Genomic DNA, 22,883 nt, shown 5'->3' on the forward strand with positions numbered 1-22,883 from the left:
CTCGTAGTAAATCTTCTTACCACGAAGATCTTTGTTCCTAACACCTTTTCCTACATTAAGGCTGTTTCCTCAGGATTGATTCCAGGAGTGTTATTGCTGCATCCAAATGTATGAACATTTGTAAGGCCCTTGACTTGTCTCATTGAGTTGTTTACAAAAGGACTGTACCAATTTACACTTCCACTTACAAAGGATGAGAGAGCCTCTATTAAAATGTTTAAAGGCCGGGCTTTTCAGAGCTCTTATAAATCACTGGCTATAAGAGGCTGACTTAGGTTTGTCATATGGTCATAGTCATCTCAAAATAAATAAATACTCATTTTCTATAGCTATAAAAACATGGCATGCGCAGACTGCCAAACAACCACAAAGTAACTTTGATTAAAGGAGGAAACTGGTCTACTTGTTGAAAATGTGGTAATGAGATAGTTTCCACCCAGCCGGGAAGCGCGGCCCGGAGGGGGAGGGGAGCCTGTATTTCTTCATGCCTCTACCCATCCTGAAGAAGGTAGAAAGGAACAGGTCAGCGTTCTCTTCGTTTACTTTGTAATTTTTTTTAAGGTTGAATATTTAATTTGTTTCCATATGCCTGAGTTGATGATGCCAAAATACGGTTGAAAACTAGCAGAAAACTTCTCGTGGCAAGGGTTTCCTGTAAACAAACCCCATAGTACTGGGTAAGAGAGGATTAGGGCAGAGCCATTTTAGCTGCGACTCCAAATTCTATTTTGTTTCCTTGGGGACATGCTGTTTTTATTTGTGGGCTTCAAATAAAACTGCTGCAGAAACGGTTTATTTCTGTTCAGAGCATTCTTATTTTCTTTAAGGAATATATCATATCAGTTACAAATCTTTGTAGAAAATTCAGCTGTATTGGTTTGGAGAAGTTTATGTGTCAGTTTTTTTTTTTTTTTTGAATCAAGAAGAAAGGAAAAACTCACTACTGTTATGTTTATATGAAGACAAAAAAAAGAGAAGTAAGTTGATAAGAAAATACTTAGCATGGCAATCTTTAAAATCCAGCCTCTGAATTTTTAATTCCTCCCTCCCCTTCTTTTTTAAGAAACAGTACAGGAAAGATGTTATTATCCTTGTTCGCTTTTCACTGTTTTCACCCCACTCAACCAGGACGAAGTCATTCCTCAAAGCAAGTAGGAACAAAACATAATCTCTTAAGATATTTTTAAGAGGACATGCTGACTTGGTCTTTGTAAAAAAAAAAAAAAAACAAAACAAACAAAAAAAAAACTCAACAAAATGTGCTAACCACATTAAAAAAAAAGTTGTTAAAGGAGCCAAAGGGATTAGCCCTCATTGAAGGGCTGTATGAGAACAGGCAGCCTTCCGGGGAGAATCCTGGCTAACGTCATTTTGGCGGACGTTTATTGCGTGATCGCCACGTGCCAGGCACCGTTTTAAGGCTTCATGGTGATGAGGGCATTTAACCCTCGGGACCCTCCCATTCTGCAGGTGAGGCTGGGAAGAAGGTGAGGCCAAGGCCCGTGTGTCCCAGCGGCTGAGCGCGGCGGCAGGATTTGAATCCAGGCGGTCTCTGGAGACTGGGTTCTAAGAAAACCCGTTGTGTAAGTGCTGGGGGACCGCTTTAAGCCCTCTGCTGGAAGCGGTGAAGAAGCTTTGGGCCAACTCAGTTCGGAGCGCCAGTGTAGACGTGTGGCTTCGGTTTGTCGTGTACGCCGGTCAGGGGTGTGGCTCTGACCCTAATCTCGTCTCCGGCCTTCCCCGGTCTCAGGGCCCTGTGGGAGGGTGTGATTGGGGAGGACACACCTACCTGGAGCTCGTCGGTTTCACCTCCTCTGCGGTGGGGTCGTCGGCAGTTGCCCTCTCTTTCCTCCCGGGCCTGGCTCGACCTCCACTTTGGAGAAGATGCCCCAGGAGCACTGAAGGGCAGGTCGTCTCCCACCTTCTATGAGGATTGCCCAGCTCAAGGTATATTCTTCAAAGAATTCCACTTGCTTTGTGTACACTGGGCGATCTAGCTGATGATTGAGCGACTCAGGTTCTGTAGGAGACGGATCCGGGTTCAGATTTGATCTCTTCCTTTCCTGCTCTGAACACCCTCAGGTATAAGCGCCCCTAGCAGGTCCCTGCGCGGGTGAAGGACGCGTCTGCGGGTGTCCGCCCTGGTGGGCAGAGCGGGCAGGTTCTGCGGCCGCGGGCGGTGGTCGTGATCATAATGGCGTGACTTAATTGAGCTCTGTGTGCCACCCCCCGACTTCACCCACCCCGCGCCCGTTACCACAAGTGAGGTCTTGCTTATTCCTCCCAAATTGACTTGTCAGCGAGTACTATTTTTTAAATTTTATTTTTATCTTTTAATTAATATTAATTAATTATTTATTGAGACGGATGGAGTCTTGCTCTGTCGCCCAGGCTGGAGTGCAGTGGCGCCATCTCGGCTCACTGCAGCTTCCACTTCCGGGTTCAAGCGATTCTCCTACCTCAGCCTCCCAAGTAGCTGGGATTACAGGCACACGCCGCATCACCTGGCTAATTTTTTGTATTTTTAGTAGAAACAGGGTTTCTCCTGACCTCAGGTGATCCTCCCCGTCTGCCTCGGCCTCTCAAAGTGCTGGGATTACAGGCATGAGCCACTGCAGCCGGCTGTTTTTAAATTTTATTTTATTTTTTGACATGGAGTCTCAAATACAAAAAAAAGAATTTTTGTATTTTTAGTAGAGACAGGGTTTCACCATGTTGGCCAGGTTGGTCTCGAACTCCTGACCTCAAGTGATCCGCCCACCTTGGTTTCCCAAAGTGCTGGGATTACAGGCGTGAGCCACCATGCCTGGCATATATATATATGTGTGTGTGTATATATATATATATATATATGTGTATATATATATGTGTATATATATGTGTATATATATATGTGTATATATATATGTCTATATATATATTATACGTGTATATGTATATATATATATATATATTATACGTGTATATATATATTTTTGAGACAGAGTCTCGCTCTGTTGCCCAGACTGGAGCTCAGTGGCACAATCTCAGTTTACTGCAACCTCCGCCTCCCGGGTTCAAGCAATTCTCCTGCCTCAGCCTCCTGAGTACCTGGGACTACAGGTGCATGCCACCGCACCCAGCTAACTTTTTGTATTTTTAGTAGAGGCAGGTTTCACTGTATTAGCCACGATGGTCTCAATCTCCTGACCTCGTGATCCGCCCGCCTCAGCCTCCCAAAGTGCTGGGATTACAGGCATGAGCCACCGCGCCCAGCCTATTAATTTTTAGTCTTTTTTTTTTTTTTTTTTTTTTAATAAATTGAGATAGAGGTCTCACTATGTTGCCAGGGCTGGTCTTGCACTCCTGGACTCAAGCCATCCTCCTGCCTCGGCCTCCCAAAGTGCTAGGATTACAGGCTTCAGCCACCATGCCTGACTAATTTTTGTATTTTTTGTAGAGATGGCAAAGAGGGGTCTTGCTATGCTGCCCAGATTGGTCTTTAACTCCTGAGCTCAAGCGACCTGCCCACCTCGGCCTTCCAAAGTGCTGGGATTACAAACGGGAGCCACTGTGCCTGGCCGTTAGGGATTTCTATTATCCCCATCTGTAAAATGGGGAAAATGGAGTCAAAGAGAGTTCAAAGGAAGCCCCAAAGCGGCACAGCTGGGCAATCAAGTTTTGGTTTGAACCCAGAAAGCCATTTTCAAGATCTCAGCCCTGACCTGCTGCGGGGGTCACCGCTCCTAGGTGCCACTTTCTACTCTGGGAGACTTGGATTCCAACTCTGCCAGGGGATCTCAAAATGGAGTATGGTTTGCTTGCCCCAGAGTCAATGCCCAATCAGTGATGGTTATTACTACTCAGTTTTCCTAAGGCCAAGGTCAATCACTTAGGGCAGAAAAGAATGGTATGAGTCAGCATGGCTTTTGGCATTGTTCTAGTTGTAGATCTTCAAGTAAGAGAATTAAGTCAGAAAGTTAACCTCAGGCCCCAGTTTCCTCATCTGCAAACGGATTTAAGCATGAAGGTTATCGGGAGAACTAAGTAACACCATAATATAAATCGGCTTTGGAGCTGAGAGTGGCACATAGCAGGGGTGCAGTAAATCATTTTGTTTTTCCCCTTTTATTATTATTATTATTTTGAGGCAGAGTCTCTGTTGCCCAGGCTGGAGTGCAGTGGCTCCATCTCTGCTTACTGCAACTTCCGCCTCCGGGGTTCAAGCGATTCTCCTGCCTCAGTCTCCCAAGTAGCTATGATTATAGACATGTACCACCATGCCTGGCTAATTTTTGTATTTTTAGTAGAGACAGGGTTTCACCATGTCGGCCAGGCTAGTCTGGAGTTCCTGACCTCACGTGATCCTCCTGCCTCTGCCTCCCAAAGTGCTGGCCTCCCGCCAAGACTGGCCTGTTTTTCCCCTTCTTACCCCTCCTCTTCTCCTCCTCCCTGTTCTTCTTTTTTTTTTTTTTTTTTTTTTGAGACGGAGTCTCGCTCTGTTGCCCAGGCTGGAGTGCAGTGGCGCAGTCTCGGCTCACTGCAAGCTCCGCCTTCCGGGTTCACGCCATTCTCCTGCCTCAGCCTCTCCGAGTAGCTGGGACTACAGGCGCCCGCCACCACGCCCGGCTAATTTTTTGTATTTTTAGTAGAGACGGGGTTTCACCGTGGTCTCGATCTCCTGACCTCGTGATCCGCCCGCCTCGGCCTCCCAAAGTGCTGGGATTACAAGCGTGAGCCACCGCGCCCGGCCCTGTTCTTCTTATTTTATTTATTTATTTTATTTTTTGAGACTGTCGGCCAGGCTGGAGTGCAGTGGCACGAACACTGCTCACTGCAGCCTCGACCTCTTGGGCTCAAATTATCTTCCCGTCTCAGCCTCCTGAGTAGCTGGGATTACAGGCGTGTGCCACCAAGCCCGGCAAATTTTTATTTTATTTTATTAAGACAGTTTCACTCTTTTTGCCCAGGCTGGAGTGCAATGGCATGATCTTGGCTCACTGCAACCTCCGCCTCCTGGGTCCAAGTGATCTCCTGCCTCAGACTCTTGAGTAGCTGGGATTACAGGCGCCTGCCACCACTCCTGGCTAATTTTGTAATAATTTTTGTATTTTGTAGAGACAGGGTTTCGCCATGTTGTCCAGGCTGGTCTCGAACTCCTGGACTCAAGCAATCTGCCAGCCTTGGCCTCCCAAGGTGCTGGGATTACAAGCATGAGCCAGCCACTGTGCTCAGCCCTCTTCTTACTATTATTATTACTGTTATGGTTGTAGAAGTAACCTGAAATAGAGATACATTTAAATATCTGAGTGATTTCAGCAAAGGAGAGAGACCCTGTGTTACTATTTTAGGAGCGCTCTTGATTTTGTCAATCTGTTTAATACGCCACTTACTAACTGAGCCAGGTCATTTTGCTCAGATTATTCAGAGCTCTCAGGCCCATTCAGAATGAAATCCAAAATCTTTACCATGGCCAGAAAGATCCGTGCAATCAAGATGCACCATCCCCATCCTAATTTCCTGGCTTGTCTCCACACCAACCACAATGCCATGCTGGCCTCCTTGCTGTTCTTTGAAACACTGGGTGCACTTTGCTTCAAGGACTTCGCTTGCCTGTCCCTGAACCTGGAATGCTCTTCCCCTAGAACTCCTTGTGGCTCCCACTGTCACCTCCTTCAGATCTTTATTTAGATGTGTCTATGATGAAACCTTTCAGGGCCAATCCATTTAACATTTCCCTCACCACCCTTCCACTCTGTAGCCCCTTTGCCCCTTGTATTTCTCTCCATCGTACTGTTATAATATCTAATACACTATAATATCAAATGTTAACTCCATGAGGATAGGTATTTTGATCTGTTTGGTTCCCTGCGGCATCTCCAGCACCTAGAACAATGCCTGGTACATAGTGAGTGCTTAATATGTACGTGTCACAGGAGAGAGTGAAAAAACGAGTGTATTAAAGAATCCAGGAGCCGGGCGAGGTGTGTCATGCCTGTAATCCTAGCACTTTGGGAGGCTGAGGTGGGTGGATCGCCTGAGGTTAGGAGTTCGAGCCCAGCCTGGCCAACATAGTGAAACCCTGTCTCTACTAAAAATACAAAAAATCAGCTGGGTGTGGTGGCAGGTGCCTGTAATCCTAGCTACTAGGGAGGCTGAGGCAGGAGAATTGCTTGAACTGGGGAGGCAGACGTTGTAGTGAGCCGAGATCGCGCCATTGCACTCCAGCCTGGGCAACAAGAGCGAAACACCTTCTCAAAAAAAAAAAAAAAAAAAAGAAAAGAATCCAGGAGGGAGGCCAGGAGCAGTGGCTCACACCTGTAATCAATCTCAGCACTTTGGGAGGCCAAGGCGGGCAGAACTTGAGATCAGGAGTTGGAGACCAACATAGTGAAACCCGTCTCTACTAAAAATTCAAAAATCAGCCAGGTGTGGTGGTGCATGCCTGTAATCCCAGCTACTCAGGAGGCTCAGGCAGGAGAATCGCTTGAACCCCAGAGGTTGCAGTGAGCTGAGATCGCGCCACTGCACTCCAGCCTGGGCGACAGAATGAGACTTTGTCTCAAAAAAAAAAAAAAAATCCAAGGAGCACAGAACAGCTAAATATCGGAACAGCTAAATATTGGAGCACCTACTGTGTGTTGACCGTTCCACAACATGGAGGAAACTGGTCTTCCCTTGGAAGAGCCTCCCCCCATTCAGGTGGCAAGAGAAATAACATACCCAGGGCTAGGCGTAATGCAGACAGTGTCATAAAGGAGGCATTGAACAAAGGAGAGAGTAACTGAAGGAGGTGGCATTTCGAGTGACCTTGGGGCTGATTAGGGTGGTTACAGGTTGATGTTTATATATATGGCATATATGTTGGGGGATTGGGTGGCAGGGGAGGGGTGCAGGCAGTCAGAATAGAGTGAAGAGAGGAGTAAGTATAGAATGGTTTATCAAATGTTTATCCAAAAGCAGGATATGGAACTAGTAAACATTTTATTCACAGTGTGTATTTTTTTTGAGAGGGAGTCTCACTTTGTTGCCCAGTGGTGTGATCTTGGCTCACTGCAACCTCCACCTCCCGGGTTCAAGTGATTCTCCTGCCTCAGCCTCCCAAGTAGCTGGGATTACAGGCGCCCACCACTACGCCTGGCTAATTTTTGTATTTTTAGTAGAGACGGGGTTTCGCCATGTTGGTCAGGCTGGTCTCGAACGCCTGACCTCAGGTGATCAGCCCACCTCTGCCTCCCAAAGTGCTGGGATTACAGGCATGAGCCACTGCACCCGGCCTGTTGTCTATATTTATTTATTTTTTTTCTGAGATGGAGTCTTGCTCTGTCACCCAGGCTAGAGTGCAGTGGCGCGATCTTGGCTCACTGCAACCTCTGCCTCCCGGGTTCAAGCGATTCTCCTGCCTCAGTCTCCTCAGTAGCTGGGATTACAGGCGCCTGACACTGCGCCCAGCTGATTTTTTTTGTATTTTTTTTCTTTTTTTGAGACGGAGTCTTGCTCTGTCGCCCAGGCTGGAGTGCAGTGGCGCAATCTCAGCTCACTGCAAGCTCCGCCTCCCGGGTTCACGCCATTCTCCTGCCTCAGCCTCTCCGAGTAGCTGGGACTACAGGCACCCGCCACTGCGCCCGGCTAATTGTTTGTATTTTTAGTAGAGACGGGGTTTCACCGTGGTCTCGATCTCCTGACCTCGTGATCCGCCCGTCTCGGCCTCCCAAAGTGCTGGGATTACAAGCGTGAGCCACCGCGCCCGGCTTTTTTTTGTATTTTTAGAGGAGACGGGGTTTCACCATGTTGGCCAGGCTGGTCTTGAACTCCTGACCTCGTGATCTGCCCGCCTCGGCTTCCCAAAGTGCTGGGATTACAGGTGTGAGCCACCGCGCCTGGCCTATTGTCTATATTCTAAAGTTTGGATAATTTGGATATGGTATAGTTTATGTGGCCATTTTCTTTTGGTGAACATGTAGGTTGTTTCTAGCTTTTCACTATTGGAAACAGTGCTGCATCCTTGTGTATGCTTTCTGCATGAGTGATATTTCTCTAGGATAGGTACTGTAATTATATGCTTGTCTATTTTTTTGTGTTTTAATTTATTTAATGTCTATGTTTCCTGTTACAATATAAGCTCCATGAGGGGAGGAATCCAATTTGTTTTGTGCCTCACTCTTTAATTACTATCTAGCCAAGTGCTTGGGAGAAAGGAGAGGTCAATAAATATATACTGAGTCAATCAGGCTGAAAGATTGGCTGGGACCATGGTGTGGTTTTGCATCCTAAGAGAGGGAGCTTGACTTATTTTGGAAAAGTAAAATATTTTTTTGGAGAATTTCACCCAAAGCAGTAGCAGGATGGTTATTAGTGGAATTTAGGAAAAAGTATTCTGGACTAGAAAGAAGGCAGGTACAGGAGATGCGATTATGAGATTATTACACAGGCCAGAAGGAAACAAAGAAACATGGGTGGTGAGAAAAGAATGGAAAGGGTACATTTCAGAGAGATTAGAAGGATAGGAGTTATGAGATTTACTAACTAGCTATAAGGGGTGTAGTGAAGAAGGCATAGAAGGAAAGTTGATTTCTAGCGTAGAACATTTTAATTTTACAAACATTTATTCTCTCTCCCAGCTCCATGGAAAAAGTACTCACTAACTGCTGTTGGTATATTAATTTGTATTACATTTTCTTCCCCACTTTCTTTTTTTTTTTGAGACAGGGTCTGTGGCCCAGGCTGGAGTACGGTGATGCCATCTTGGCTCACTGCAGCCTTGACCTCCCCGGGATCAAGAGATCCTTCCACCTCAGCCTCCTGAGTAGCTGGGACCATGGGTGCCAGCCACCATGCCCCGCTAATTTTTTTTTTTTTTTTTATTGAGGCGGAGTCTTGCTCTGTCCCCCAGGCTCACTGCAACCTCCGCTCCCTGGTTCATGCCCTTCTCCTGCCTCAACCTCCCGAGTAGCTGGGACTACAGGCGCCCGCCACTAAGCCCGGCTATTTTTTTTTGTATTTTTAGTAGAGACAAGGTTTCACCGTGTTAGCCAGGATGGTCTCGAACTCCTGACCTTGTGATCCTTCCGCCTGGGCCTCCTAAAGTGCTGGGATTATAGGCGTGAGCCACCGTGCCCGGTTTCTCTTTCAAAAGAGATTTCAGCTGGGCGTGGTGGCTCACGCCTATAATCCCAGCATTTTGGGAGGCCAAGGCGGGCGGATCACCTGAGGTTAGGAGTTCGAGACCAGCCTGGCCAACGTGGTGAAACCGTTTCTACTAAAAATACAAAAAATTAGCCGGGCATGTTGGCGGGCGCCTGTAATCCCAGCTACTCAGGAGGCTGAGGCAGGATAATTGCTTGAACCCGGGAGGTGGAGGCTGCAGTGAGCCGAGATTGTGCCATTGCACTCCAGCCTGGGCAATAAGAGTGCAACTCCATCTCAAAAACAACAACAACAAAAAAGATTTACAGTCTGGTGAAGAAGAGGGTCCTGAATACAGGTATACCAAGAACTCAAGGGAGTGACACAGGTGGGAGGAAACTAGCCCTCAGGCAATCAAGTGAAACACTGTATTGCTGTTCCAGAATGTGGGGACGGGAGGACAGTGGTTGCGGACGTTTCAACCTTGCCCCAGAGCCACACATGACTGACTGGTAAACATCCTGGAAATAGGGGGTCAAGAAATATGCATCAGTGTCAATTTTTAGAATTGAGGAAATTTAGGTTGGTGATAAAAGGGGAGTCTGACCTTGGGTTCAACTGGTGCATTGGCTTCATTGTAGTCGGGAAAGTAGGGAAACAAATTATTAGCTGTGTGACCTCCAGGCACGTTATTTAATGATCCTGAGCCTTAGTTTTCTCTTTTCTCTTCTTTTTTTTGAGACAGGGTGTCACTCTGACGCCCAGGCTGGGGTGCAGTGGCGCGATCTCAGCTCACTGCAACCTCCGCTTCCCTTTGTCTTTTTAGTAGAGACAGGGTTTCACCATGTTGGTCAGGCTGGTCTCGAACTGCTGACCTCGTGATCCACCCACCTCGGCCTCCCAAAGTGCTGGGATTACAGGCGTGAGCCACCGCACCGGGCAGGACTCCAACTTCTTACAGTTTGTCATGTCCTTTTTGTTAAACCATGATGGGGTCGTTTGGGAGATATTAATATCTCTTGGGAAAGAAACACTTGACGTTCAATGGATCTTTTGGTTTTATTTCCATTTCCTTTAGTGGCTTCCCAGTGCTCTTGGAATAAATCCCAGAGTCTTAGCATGGCCCACCAGATCTTGACAGCCATGTTCTCAGGACTTTTGTTTTGTTTTGTTTTGTTGTTGTTTTCTGAGACAGGATCTTACTCCGTTGCCCAGGCTGAGTACAGTGGCATAATCTCGGTTTCTTGCAGCCTCAGCCTCCCTGGCTCAAGTGATCCTCCCACCTCATCCTCCTGAGTAGCTGGGAGTATAGGCACACAACGGCTAATTTTTTATTTTTTTGTAGACATGGGGTCTCGCTATGTTGCCCGGGCTGGTCTCAAACACCTGGACTCAAGCAGTCCTCCCAACTGTCACTCCCAAAGTGCTGGAATTATGAATTACAGACGTGAGCCATCTCGCAAGCCATTTCGCCCAGCCGGGAACTTTGTTTTTATTCTAAGATGCATGAGGGTCATGACATAACCAGACAACGACTTTTGAAAAGGTCAATTGTGGCCGCTTAGAATGGGACGGGCTACACATTTCTGCCCTGTAAACACAGGGACCTTGCATGTAGAGACGAAATCAGCAGTTGGAAATGTGTTTTGGGAGCTGAGGGGAGAGTTCCAGGTGGGAAATATGGACATTAGGAGCTTTCCAAATATGGATGGCAGGTTGAACCCTCGCACTGGAGGAAATCACATGAATAAGAAAGTGTTGCTAGCATTGGGCCCTGGGCATGTCAGCACCTGGAAGTCAAGGAAAAGAGTGTGAAGAAGGAGCCAAGGGGACTGGCAGGGAGCAGCCAGCGAGGACTGACGGAGATCAGGAGAGCATGGAGACCCAACTGTAAGGCAGGAAAGAGCTCTATCAAGTGTTGCAGATGTGGCAAATACTAGGGAACAGAGAACCGATCACTGATATCCTGCTGCAAGGAGAGTCAAATCCCCGGTCTTCACACAGGCCTGCCTTGATTTCTTGCTCCTCTGTCCCTACCCTGTCTTCATTCCACGGCCCCCAGACACACTGGCTGCCTTCCAGTTCTTTCTCCAAGCTTGGCTCTCTTCATCTTTGGTCCTTCTCACCTTCTGTTCCCTCTGAATGAATGGAACACTCCTCCCCATCCTGGTATGATTTGCCACCTGACTTCCTGGGAGGTCTCAGCTCCTCAGGGAGCCTCAATCTAAAACAGCAGGCTTTTCCCCTCTCCTATGACCCAGTCCCAGCAGGTTGCAAATATAACTACCGGTGTGTTGTCTGCTTCCCTCAAGAAGATAAGCCCCAACGGGACAAGGATTTCATTTGTTTTGTTTACTGTTCTGTCTCCCATGCCTAGAACAGTGCCAGGGCCCCCAAAACTCTAGGCTCACAAGCTTTGTAGTGTGTGTCATTTCAATCTCCAGAGTCTTGAAGAAATGTGACTATTACTTATATAAGTAACACAAACAATTATTATAATTGTCGTCTTCATCATCTTCACCATTCCCCTTTTATAGATAAAGAAACTGAAACCCGAGAGAGATTAAATAATATTCTAGGGTTATGCAGCTCTCCAGAGGTAGAGTCTGAGTATCTGAGCCCAAGTTATTGGAGAGAAGATGTTCATAACCAGGACACTATGTCAGAGCCTCCCCTTCTCCTCCCCCTCCCAGGGAACTAGGGGTTTTAAACCACTCTCAGAAAGAACAGAAGCCAAGTTCTTGAAGAGAATGAGAAAGGGGGTGCTAGGCAAGGGGAACCCCAGGGCTGAAGGCTCTAGGTCAGAGAGAAGGCTGGAGTTTAGATGCCTCAGTGAAGGGCTTGCCAGGACTTGAGGCTGGAGTTAGGCAGGGACCAGATCTGCAGAGCTGGTGGGGCAAGCTATGGAGTTTTTTTTCCCTCAAGGCAATAGGAAGCCATTAAGGGGTGGTGAACTTACCTGATATCCATGGTAAAAGACTTGGGTCTTTTTGGGTAAAAGTCTTGGATTATAGGTAGAGAAAGCATTAAGGGAAACCTAGAAAGGAAGAAGTTTGGAGAAACCTGCATATACAGTACTGTCTCTGTCTGGAGGAGAACATGTGATGGAGCTGACACCCTTCCTTCCCTTGCATTTGGGTCCCCATGCTCTCCTGAGGTCCCTCAGACCTCACTGCCTGCTCCCCTTTGATCTCTTTCTCTTCTCCTTGACTTCAGGCGCTGAACCACCCAAGGGCCCAATACTAGCACCTCTTTCGGGTGATTTTATCCAGTCTGATGGCTCAACATGCCGTCAGTATTTGGAAAGCTCCTAAATGTACATAATTCTCACCGGGAACTCTCCCTTCCCAACACATTTCCAACAGCAGACTCCACGTTCACGTGCATGGCACCTGCCAGTGGTACCTGGTGTAGGCTTTTGTTAGAGATAAAGATAAATGGACACAATTGAGACATATGAAGGTTTGCAAGGTCTGTGTAGGGTGGAGTAGATGGAGCTGAAATATCCTGATTAGATTTTAAGATTTTGCCCTGAGATTATAATGATTGAATTTCAATTAATGTTAGTTACCTTCTTCTTCCCCTCCGTCCCTCATTCCAAAGCTTCCTGTTTGGAATATCTAATGAAGGCAGAAAACTTTAAAGAGGTGTTCCCAGTGTTGTGTTTCATGTGCAATTTTTAAGGAAGTTTAAATTAACATTTTGAGTGAAGGTAATTTCAGAAAACTATCCAGAATATTAGAGGAGTCATGAGTTGTGCTTGCAGTGGGGGAGGGCACTCATCAAATAGGACAAATCCAGTTAAAAAATGCTGTCAACCTTATCAAGATTGACTAATCCAATCAAGTTGGGAGGGTACTGAAACCTTTATTTAAATTAAGCTTTATTCTTGACCCCTCCCTTTTTTGCTGTGCTTATAAAAACCAGCAATCACATCTCTTCCAGTATTGTTCGGAGCCAGGTAGACTGAAGTCCTACGGAGTTATCAGGTTCCAGACCCTGCCTTCTCTTCTGAAAGGTAAGTTCTGCTATATATCTATATATCTATATCTATTTTTTTATTGTATATTATTGTGATACTTTACAGAGGAGTGACTTGCATGGGATCAAGAAACTTAAGAGCAATGTGGTGCTCCTTCGAGCTGTTTGTTATTCCTACTTACCTTGGTGCATTTAGTCTTGTTCAAAGGGCTGTCCCTGTTTCCTTCTCAAATGTCCTTTGTAGTTTGCAGATGCTGGCAGGTTTGCCTAACTTTTTCATGTTCTTTTCCTGCTAACTCCTCACTGCAGTTTTTCAGGTTTTCCTGCTCTGAACACTGAATTCTTTTACGTCCCGTATCTATGTTGGCTCTGTTTCAGCTCCAGGGATTTACACACAGTTTCCAAATAGTTTTTCTATAATAGTTCCACAGTAAAATAAAGTCTTGTGAAATAAGAAGATCATACCTCATTCTGTTCTTCTAATTAAGGCTGAGTCTCAAAAGAGGATTCCAGTAAGTGTTAAATACAGCAAATCAGAAGTTTTGTTTTTTTCTTTTTTTTTTTGTTATGTTACTAGATCTGAGCATGCTGTGACTGGCAGGATCTGGATAGAAAATCAGATGTTGGCTAAACGAAGAGGCCTTATATCACTAGGATTAAATTACAGATAATGGTGTGATTTTATAAGCGCATACTAGGAAATATGTCTTAAGGAGGGCCTGTTTGGATAATTGTGAAAAATGAGGTGTAGCTGATGTTTGCTGCATTGAAACAAGGTGAAGTGGGGCTTTTCTGCCCCTTCTCCAAGTACCATGTGCAGAGCTTTTCTTTTGGTTCCATTCTTTGTTTTTGTTGCTGGCATCTAGTAGCACCTGACTCCTTTAGAGATGGCCTAGGCAGGGAATGATGGCGAAGCTGGATTTCTTGTGGGTGGAGCTAAGCGTAGGAAGACCAACGTTCGATTTTCAATTTTCACTTCGTGCAATATGAGTTCCTAGCTTTTATTACAAAACCAAATGTTTCCAGTGTTCTCCTGTTACTTTTGGAATTTCCATATTTTAATTGTTTGAACTATACATGCTTTCCAAATAAATGGGAAGTATGAGTCTCACATTCTAAGGGAAGAATGTGTCTCAGGGAAGCCCTCCCGGGCGAATTCAGATCCCTCTATGTCCTTCTGAAAACACAGTATGTATTTGCAACCCAGCAGTCAGTCACTGGCAGAATTTTGCAACGATTTCCCAGTTTCGTTGGCACGACTCCAGGACAAGGTTCTTTGTAATTCTTTGCTCAAACATAAGGAGGATCACATATAAATAAAACTCTTAGCAGATAGATCACTGAATATAATCATCTTTCAATTTTAAAAGCTACAACATAATAAGGCCCTCTCTTTTTTTTTTTGAGGGAGGCGGCGAAACAGTAACAAATCATGATGCTATAATGTGAACAAAGTGGTAGCTTTGGAGGGCACGGGGAAAACAAGCACAACCGTTTTTGCTCAGAAAATAATTCAGTAGCAACAAGGTCTGAGAGCCAGGAATCTCCTTGTTCTTACTGAAACGATTATTTGTCAAAATATTTGATTGTTTCCCGAGTCCCCCTGAAAAGTTTGGACTTTTCTTTTTGCTCGATTTTGACACTAGAATCTTTAACTATCAGTGCTATTGTGTTTACAGCATTCAAGGTCTCAGAGTTCAAAGGTTATCCATTAACATGTAGAATGAGGCTACACTTAAGGCTCAACCTGGTTCCACTTGTTCATAGTTTCTTTGTTGTGTAGCAAGGCTCATAGTCATTTGTTTTCATAAAGTTAAATGAAGTTTCTTGTTTATGAAGTGTTTTTGGACTGTGTTTTAGAATGTGACAAGAAGATTAAAAAATGTATTTTAAAGGAAGGTATTCATCTTTTGTCAGAAAAGGAATTCTAATACTAAAAGTGATCAATATCAGTGGACTTGAGTGAAAAAAAATTCACCCAATTTAGTTTTTTCGTGCTGGCCTAAGAATCTACTGGCACTGCTAATTAATTGTGAGTAACTGATTCGCTTCCTTTTTAAAAAAGACTAGCCAGACCATATGTGAGGTTAGTAGTTATATATAAAATGACAGCAAAACATGACACTTGGCAAATTCTTCCCCTTTGCTGAGCTGTCTTCTCCAATTCCTTTTCCTATTTATTAAGATTGCATTGCTCACCGGCTCCGGATCGTTCCTGTAGTGCGTTCTTTTGATTTAGGAAATAGATATTTTAAATGCTTTTCTTGATGTGTTTTAAAGTTTTTTCATTTTGGATATGCCGAAGGCCAGTTAAAAAACAAGTATTTGGCTATTTTGTTGGTAGCGACTTGCACAGATCCATTTCACATTTGCATTAGTTTGCATTTTGGGGTAGAAAAATTGTGGATGTGCTTGTTATGTCTATGGTTCCTCGAGGCTTACTTAAAATGGGGAAATATCACAGGCCTTAGGAATCAGAATCTTTTTTTGTCCTTTTTTTCAGTAAGGAAAAAAAAACAGTTGGGAAACGCTTTACATGAGTTGTGCGTAGGGAGGAGGGGAAAGGGTAGCGGTTTTTTGTTTTTTTTTTTTGTCCCCGGTTTCCTCCAAATGGATTTCTATCGAAACCAAGTAGATTCTTGGAACCTAGGCTAAGTTTAGAAATCTCAAGTTAGAATAGCGCAAACCCAGCCCTTCCAGAAAAAAAAAAAAGTCAGAACAATTAGCTTTCTGAAGATATTTAAAAACTGTTTATCTTCTCGACCTTCCTCACGCTTGAAGAAAATCTGAGGTGTTTTTCGCGCACAGCTGCCTTCTAACCCGCGCGCAACGGCGTTAAGGTTTTTGTTTGTAATTCGGGGTGACCCAGGGGTTCGGGCCCCTCCCCTCGCCCGGGCACACCTTGCAGAGGAGGGGGCGGCGGGGACGGGGCCGGGGTCTGCGCCTGCGCACACCCTCGCGGCCCCCCCCCGTACCTGTCACGGCTACCGCCGCGGCGCGCGCCCGCCACGTTAAGCCGGATGGCGGGAGGAGGGGTGCGGGGCGGGGGGCGCGGGGAGGGTGGCACGGCGCGCGCGTGCGCGAGAGTCGCCGGGCGAGAACTGGGAGTGAGCGCGCTCGCCCCTCGCTCGCGTCCCGGAGGCGGAGTCTGTGGCGGTGGGCGGAGCGGGGGCGCGCCTATGCTAGTCACGTGGGCGCTGGGCGGGGCCGGGGCGGTGCGGGGCCGGGCCGGGCGGCCGGTGAAGGCAGGGGGCGGGGCGTCCCCGAGCCGCGGGGCCGAGGGAGGGCGCAACAGCTGCTCCCTCAACACTTTCTGACCCAACAGTCCCCCAGCGCCGGACGCGCCGCGCCCCGGCGGCTCTAGGGACCCCCCGCGCCTGCACTGTCCCCGCGCGGACGAGTAGGGGGCGCCCGCGCCTTTGCCCCCCGTGCGCACCCCCGCCCCGCTCACCTTAGCCCCGCGCCCGAGGTGAGCCCGGCCCCTAAATCCTCCGGGCGGGGGCGGGGGTGGGGGTGGGGGACGCTCCTTTTTTGTTGGGGGGGGTTCTTGGAGGCGCGAAGGCACTAGGCGCCTCGGTGGATGGCTGCATCCCTCGCCCGGGGCTCCCCGCGTCTTTTTGGGGGGCCGGGTGCGGGCGCGGAATCCGGGAGGTGTCCGCACAAAAGGCCGAGAGAAACTCCGCGACGCCTCCCTCCCTCCCTCCGCCCTCCCCGCCCCCTCCCCTCCGCGCCCGCTCCTCCTCATTCAAACCCGGCCGGCCCGAGTGGTGTCAGCTCAGTCCCGGCCGCCGCCGCGCGAGGAAATGGCCGAGGAGCCGGAGCCGCAGGTAAAGGGGGCGCGCCCCCCGCCCGCGCCAGCCGGGGCCCCTGCCCGGTCCTGCGGAGGCTCCCGCGCCGCCCCCGAGGCGCCCGGCTCTCGTTGTCTTGTCCCCCCCAGAATGACCTCAGTTCCCCGTCTCAGCTTTCTATCCGCTCCTCTAGGGCGCCCCCTCCCCAGCCGGCTCCTGCGCTTCCGCCCGCGGGAAGGTGCGGGCGATCCCGGGCTGCATCCGCTCTTGGCCGTCACACTCACGCCGCACGATTCAGAAGGGCTTGGGGTGCGGGGTCCCCTGAATCTCCGCCGGGAGCGGGGGTCCGGGGGGTCTGCGGGGGTGGGCGGTGGGGGGCTGTTCCGAAAAGTTGGGTCGCCCCGCGGGGCCGGTCTCCCAATTTGCCCAGTCGGCCCTCGGGGCGCGGGCGGAGGGGGGACGTCCCTGTGGGGTCCCCCGCGATGCCCCGGGAAGGGCCGGGGCAAGTTGGAAACGGCCAAAACAATGCGTCCGGAGGGGCGTCCCCCGTAAACAATGGCCGGGACGGTCCACACGGGCCGGGCGGAGGGCGCGTCTAAGGGACCGCGGGAGGGGCTGGGCCTCGCCGCGGACGCCGACGCGCGCCCCGTGACTCCCTCGGGTGCCCAAAAATCTGTCCCCGGGAGTCCCGGGGCGCCTGGTCATCACTGAGCAGGGATGCACGGGGCTGCATTTCCTGGATGTGTGCGATAAGGTGGCTTTTTTTTCCCTCCTCTAATTTTAAAGATTTTTTTTAAGTCTTAATGTTCTATAAACACTTAAAGAATATCTTTACAACTCAATTCTAGTGGAACACCCAAAGCCAGCTGGAAGCAGAACTGGGAACTCTAAAGGGCAGGAAGGATTGAAATGCTAGCCCAAAACTGCTGCTGTTTTTTTTTTCTTTTCTTTTTTTTTTTTAAAAGGGAAGTTTCTGCCAGGAGGTGCCGAGTGGTGAAACCGTTCAGTTTCAGATGCACAGCCCTCTTGTCTCTCGATTTGGCCCCGACTGCGAGCCAGACGGGATGGTGGAGGGGCGGAGGGCGCTGCTGGGGGCCCGGGAGGCTGGATTTGGGGCTGCCTGGGCGGTCCCGCCCGAGGGGCAAGACCTGGCACGCGGTGCGCGCGCCGGAACCTGGGTCCCGGGGTTTGGGAAGACTTTCAGGGCCCCGGTTGGAACCCACATTTTGGGATTCTGGGTAGGGCCACCGAAGGGAAGGCGCATTCTTGGGCGGGTGGGGGTGGGGTGAGCAGGCGGGGAGTTTTCCGCCAGGTTTAGTTACAGGAGCTAGAAAAGGCCACTTCTGGGACCCTGGCATCCGGGCCAACCTGAGAGCCCCAGAAACTTTTTTTTTCTCTCCCCCCCCACCCCTCAGAAAAGGATGGGCATTTCAGGTTCTAGGCGTTGGTGTATTGTTCCACTTCGAAATTCCTTGAGCCTCAGTTTGTCTTCCTGAATCAGCCTATGGGACTTGGAGCGTTGAACATTCTTAAACACGGAGGAAGTAAATGGCGGTTGCAGTGGTCCACTGGCCAGTTTGGGGGTCCTGTATTATTGGCCACTGTGTGTCCTACAGCGTAGCTAGGTTTCTTAGTTTTCTAGATCGTTGGAAGCATTAAGCTGTATGTTTTAAGAAGCCTAGGTCTGATTTAGTTCAGGTTGATTCAATTATGTCTTCATCGCTTTTGAGTTGGTTGAATGACTTGACATGAGATTAAGCTCAACAAAAGAAAAGGCGAGGTAGCAACAGCTGCCGTCCAGGCCTGGCCACTAGGTAGGGGTCTTAGGAGGCCTTTCACCTTCTCTTTTGTATATGTCAAGAAGGACATTTACAATGTTCTTATTTTACTGTACTTCTTTCCCCTGAAGTGGATGTTCTTTCTTGGTATCAAACAAGACTTAAAATGCTAAGTTTTATGATACTTAGACAATGAGTAATAGATGTAGTTTCTAAAAGCCTTTATGTGTCTGCAGTGACAAGTGCAGAGGAATAACCTCATTGCTTTTTGTCTGAAAATATAACAGGCAAGCCACTAGTTTGTGCTTACTTAGTTAATACGTGCTAAGAACTTTAAGGTGTGTCCTTAATGGTAGATAACTTTTTTCCTTCTGAGAAGTCATATTTATTTTAGATATTGTTTTGTTCAGTGTTCTAGAGACTAACAGTGTTTCGTTTTGTTTCTTAACCCTGATGTTGCTGCCATTTTTAATCAGTTATATTTAAATTCAAGAGGCAGTGACTTCTTTAAAATTCAGTTGTCAGTAGTTACAAGGCAGATTTATCATTTATTTTAGTTGTTAGAATAGGATTAATAATCTGTTTGGAATTTTATTTGGCGTGATGAGGAAAGCTAGTTCTTTAGAATTGTGTCTTTATTTGCCTACAGAAGGAGGAAGTAGAGGACAAGATATGACTTTTATTGGTGAAGGACATACACTTTTTTCTTTAGTGTCCCACTTCTTTTAATCCTTTTGTCTTCACAACACTTTTCTAAACGCTTTGCAGTTTGACCTTTGCTGTTTTTTAATAACTTGTGAGATCGAAGTTTAGCAGTTGTGTTGGGTTCCTATTCCCTTTCACTTCTTACTCAAAAAAAGGAACTAATACACCACTTAGAAAAAATTTGTAGAAAACTTTTCTCCCCTTTACCCTGAGGAATCTATTTTGGTAACAGGTCAAAATTTTTTTCCAGGTAGTAGGGGAGGAAGGAGGAGCCGTGAAGGTTTTGACTTTGACTGCCTTTACTTTTTTAAGGTGGGGGTAGATTTGCATTTTCTTTGTGAGCCTCCATTTTTGGCAGGAAAACTTCAGGGAGGAGTAGGAGCCCCTAATCCCCTTCCAGTGGACTTGTTTTGGAGGAAATCTGAAAATAAGACTTAATCATCAAGTCACTTATAAACTGATGAAATAATTAAGGGATATAATGGCCTGGCAATGACTAAGTCCTTCTATCTCCTCATTGCAGATACATGCCAGTCACTTTTTTCTCTCTTAACAACATTTATTATGAAATGGCATGTTTTCGCCACAGCAGGGTAGCCATTTCCCAACCCCGGAGCACTCTTAATTCTGAGATGCCTGATTAGAGCCTCAGGGGTCCCAAAAGATGTGCTGTTTTCCCACTTTATAAAATTACATTCTTTTCTCACAGTTGTCACAAACATGATATTGGTTGATAAGAACTTTGGAGTAGTTTTAATGACTCTTGACTGCCTAAAAGATGCCACTTTAAAAAAGGAGCTACTTCTAGCTGACTCTGTTTGAAAGTAAATGATTGGACCCTTTTTATGTTTTATATGAAGCTTTGTTTCCATTTGCTTAAAAAAAATACAAATTGTCCCATCTCCTGTATGCTCATATGGCCTGTATGTTATGGATTTTGAGGTTGCTAGGTATGATTTGTTTTAAATGGTTCCTTCCTAATTTCCCATTTCAGTTTAATTCCTGAGCAGAATGTTTAATGAATGAATTGGGAAGGTGAAGCTGAAGGACTGAGCAGTGGCTGTTTTCAAGCCTTAGAATTAGAAAGTAGGAATGAAAAACATGAGACAGTTGCATAAACTGAGTATTCCACTAATAAATGTAATAAGATTTTAAATCCAGTTACTACAATTGAAATCTAAAAACAATAGTTTTTAGATGATTGGGATGTTAAAAAATAAAAGCCTGAAAAGTATTTACAGAACAGCTACCAAAATGGAATTAAAGGAATCTCAATCTTGTTAAATATTCTAAAGAGTGAAGGGTTTGGTTACAGCATGTAAATTAAACTTGAGACAATGGCAGATGTGGGGGGGTCTTGATCCGCACACCTCATCTCCAGATTTTGCAGGGGGGGGGAGGGGTGTTAACTAGTTTGAATGCACATGGAAGAAAAAAAATTATTGCACAAAGACGGCAGGGAATTTCTTAAATTCAGGTGAAGGAAGCCTGATTATTGAATATCACTTAATGGCCTCATTTTAGAGGCAGTATAAAAACTTTTCTGAAATGCTCATGTTCTTGGAGTAAGGTGAACTGGGTTATTTTTTCCCCAACCAGTAATAACAGACAAATTTGCAGTGGTATCTGGGGCAAAGGTTTTTGAATTTAGACCACGAGGAGAGATAGAAATCTGACTTTAAGGAAGTGGAAGAACAGGGACCATTCTTTCCTAAAATCTGCAGCTCACGATGACATGCTCAATTCTTCTACACATCTATCTTCCAGATAAATAGGGGGGAAGCCCCCGCTAGCCAGCTGCCGCCACATATTACCCTTTGATATTTAACGTTGGAATGCTTTCCATTTGAACATTTGTTGACTGACTGTTCTGAACATCTCCATTACTTCCTGCCCAGGGTATCAGCATAATTGAGTTACTGGAAATTTGGGGACAGTTTGGTAATTTTATGATAAAGTTGAGAAATAAAGTTACTAAACCTGAAAAGACAGCTGAAGAAGTTGTATGAGAGAGTTAGTTGGATTCCTTATTTAGCCTTTGTTCTTATTAGGCTTTACAAAACTTGGTTCTGACCTCCACATGACCGTACTTCCTGTAGAAAAGCTCCCCTAGACTCAGAAGCTAGGTTTTTAACGGATTCGTGTAGTGTTTCTGTATTGGTGTTCCATTATTTTCTGGTGTGTCTGGAAACCTTTGGAATTTAAGAGGTAGTTAAATGGACTGGAAATGTAGACTCTAGACGTTTCTTGAATCAGCATTAGGAATAATAGTTACTTTCACTAATACCTGTATCAAATAAGGATAACATAAAGCATCTCAGTTATACTGAAGAAGTGTTTTTCCTTCTTTTGTAATCAATATAGAGTTTTTTTTTCAGTTTATAAATCTGCTGAACAATGATTGTATTATTAATTGAAAGGAGACTTTTCCCCTTGATTTTGAAAGCAAACAGGTGACTGGAAAGAGCCAGATATACAACTTTAGTATGTAGTCAGCAAAAGATAGGATGGGGAGGGGAATATTTAAATCTTGCAGAACGATCTTATGCCTTAAAAGGCATTGCCTAAGCTTGTATTTAACTAGGTTAGTTGAACTGTGTTTAATTCAGAGCACTCACTGGAAAAAGTGGTATGGTGTAGTGGTCTAGTAGTGGGCATAGTTATTTGTGTGTGTGTATATATATAGATAGATGTGTGTATACACATGTTCAGTGTTTTCATGGCAGAGAGTGCAGGTAAAGATAGAACAGTTTATTAACAGTTAATTAATTTGCTGAAATCTTTTTTTTTTTTGGTGCAGTTAGGCCTGTCAAATTTTTACAGATATTTAAGGTTGTACTGGTTAAGTAGTAGTAATAGGAGAAGCGGATAGCAATGCTTAATCTTGCTTAATTAAAGTTTTTAAAAATTCACTTTCCTTATAACTTTTTTTCAGATCAGGATGTTTTTAAAAACCACTTTGCAGATGACAGTATCTGTTAATATTGAAACTAAAATTAATATGTTATACTTTAAGTTCTTACTAAGATCCCTAAACTGACCTTAACTGATTTAGGATGAATTCAGGCAGTTTCTAGTTAATGACACTCAAATATGCCATATGATTATATTTTTATAGTACTTTGGTCTCTAATCCTATTTAAAATTGGTAATTCATGAACAATTTCAGCAAAATGAAATTATTTCCTTTACAAGCTTCCCAGGTTGAAGAGTTTAGGTTGTAACCTTAAATATAAACTTTGAATATTCCAGTCTTTCTCTTTCGCTTAACTTGGAAGCATCTTTCCACAGCTATATTAGGAAAGTTGGGTTGACCATTTAACCTCATGGGTGTGACCCCTAGTAATTTCCTTAAGACAGTGTTGAAGAATTTAGAGCATTAAAAATAAAAAATAAAAAAACCTGTAGCTTTTTGATTGTATGTAGATGGCTATGCAGAGTCTTCTCCACTTGTCAGATTAAGAAAAAATACTGTGTGTAAAATACAGAGGAAAATCTTTCAGAAAAAATGTAAACTTCTAGCCAG

General features: G+C 45.8%; 1 protein-coding gene across 5 annotated transcripts in view; it reads left to right on the top strand.

Moving 5' to 3' along the window:
- Positions 1–1,475: 1,475 nt before the first annotated feature.
- The window catches only part of ZNF217 (zinc finger protein 217), a 42,563-nt gene continuing 21,155 nt past the window's right edge, over positions 1,476–22,883 (top strand). For 2 of the 5 annotated variants that reach the window (XM_055265196.2, XM_063634233.1), the window contains exon 1: positions 16,332–16,555. The gene's annotated coding sequence lies outside the window, so the exon portion shown is untranslated. Of the gene's footprint in view, positions 1,584–13,050; positions 13,124–16,331; positions 16,914–22,883 lie in introns of those variants that run through there. The other 3 variants (XM_055265195.2, XM_055265199.2, XM_055265197.2) reach the window with 2 other exon arrangements.

This window comes from Symphalangus syndactylus, chromosome 24 (genome assembly GCF_028878055.3).
Source record: "Symphalangus syndactylus isolate Jambi chromosome 24, NHGRI_mSymSyn1-v2.1_pri, whole genome shotgun sequence".
NCBI lineage: Eukaryota > Metazoa > Chordata > Mammalia > Primates > Hylobatidae > Symphalangus > Symphalangus syndactylus.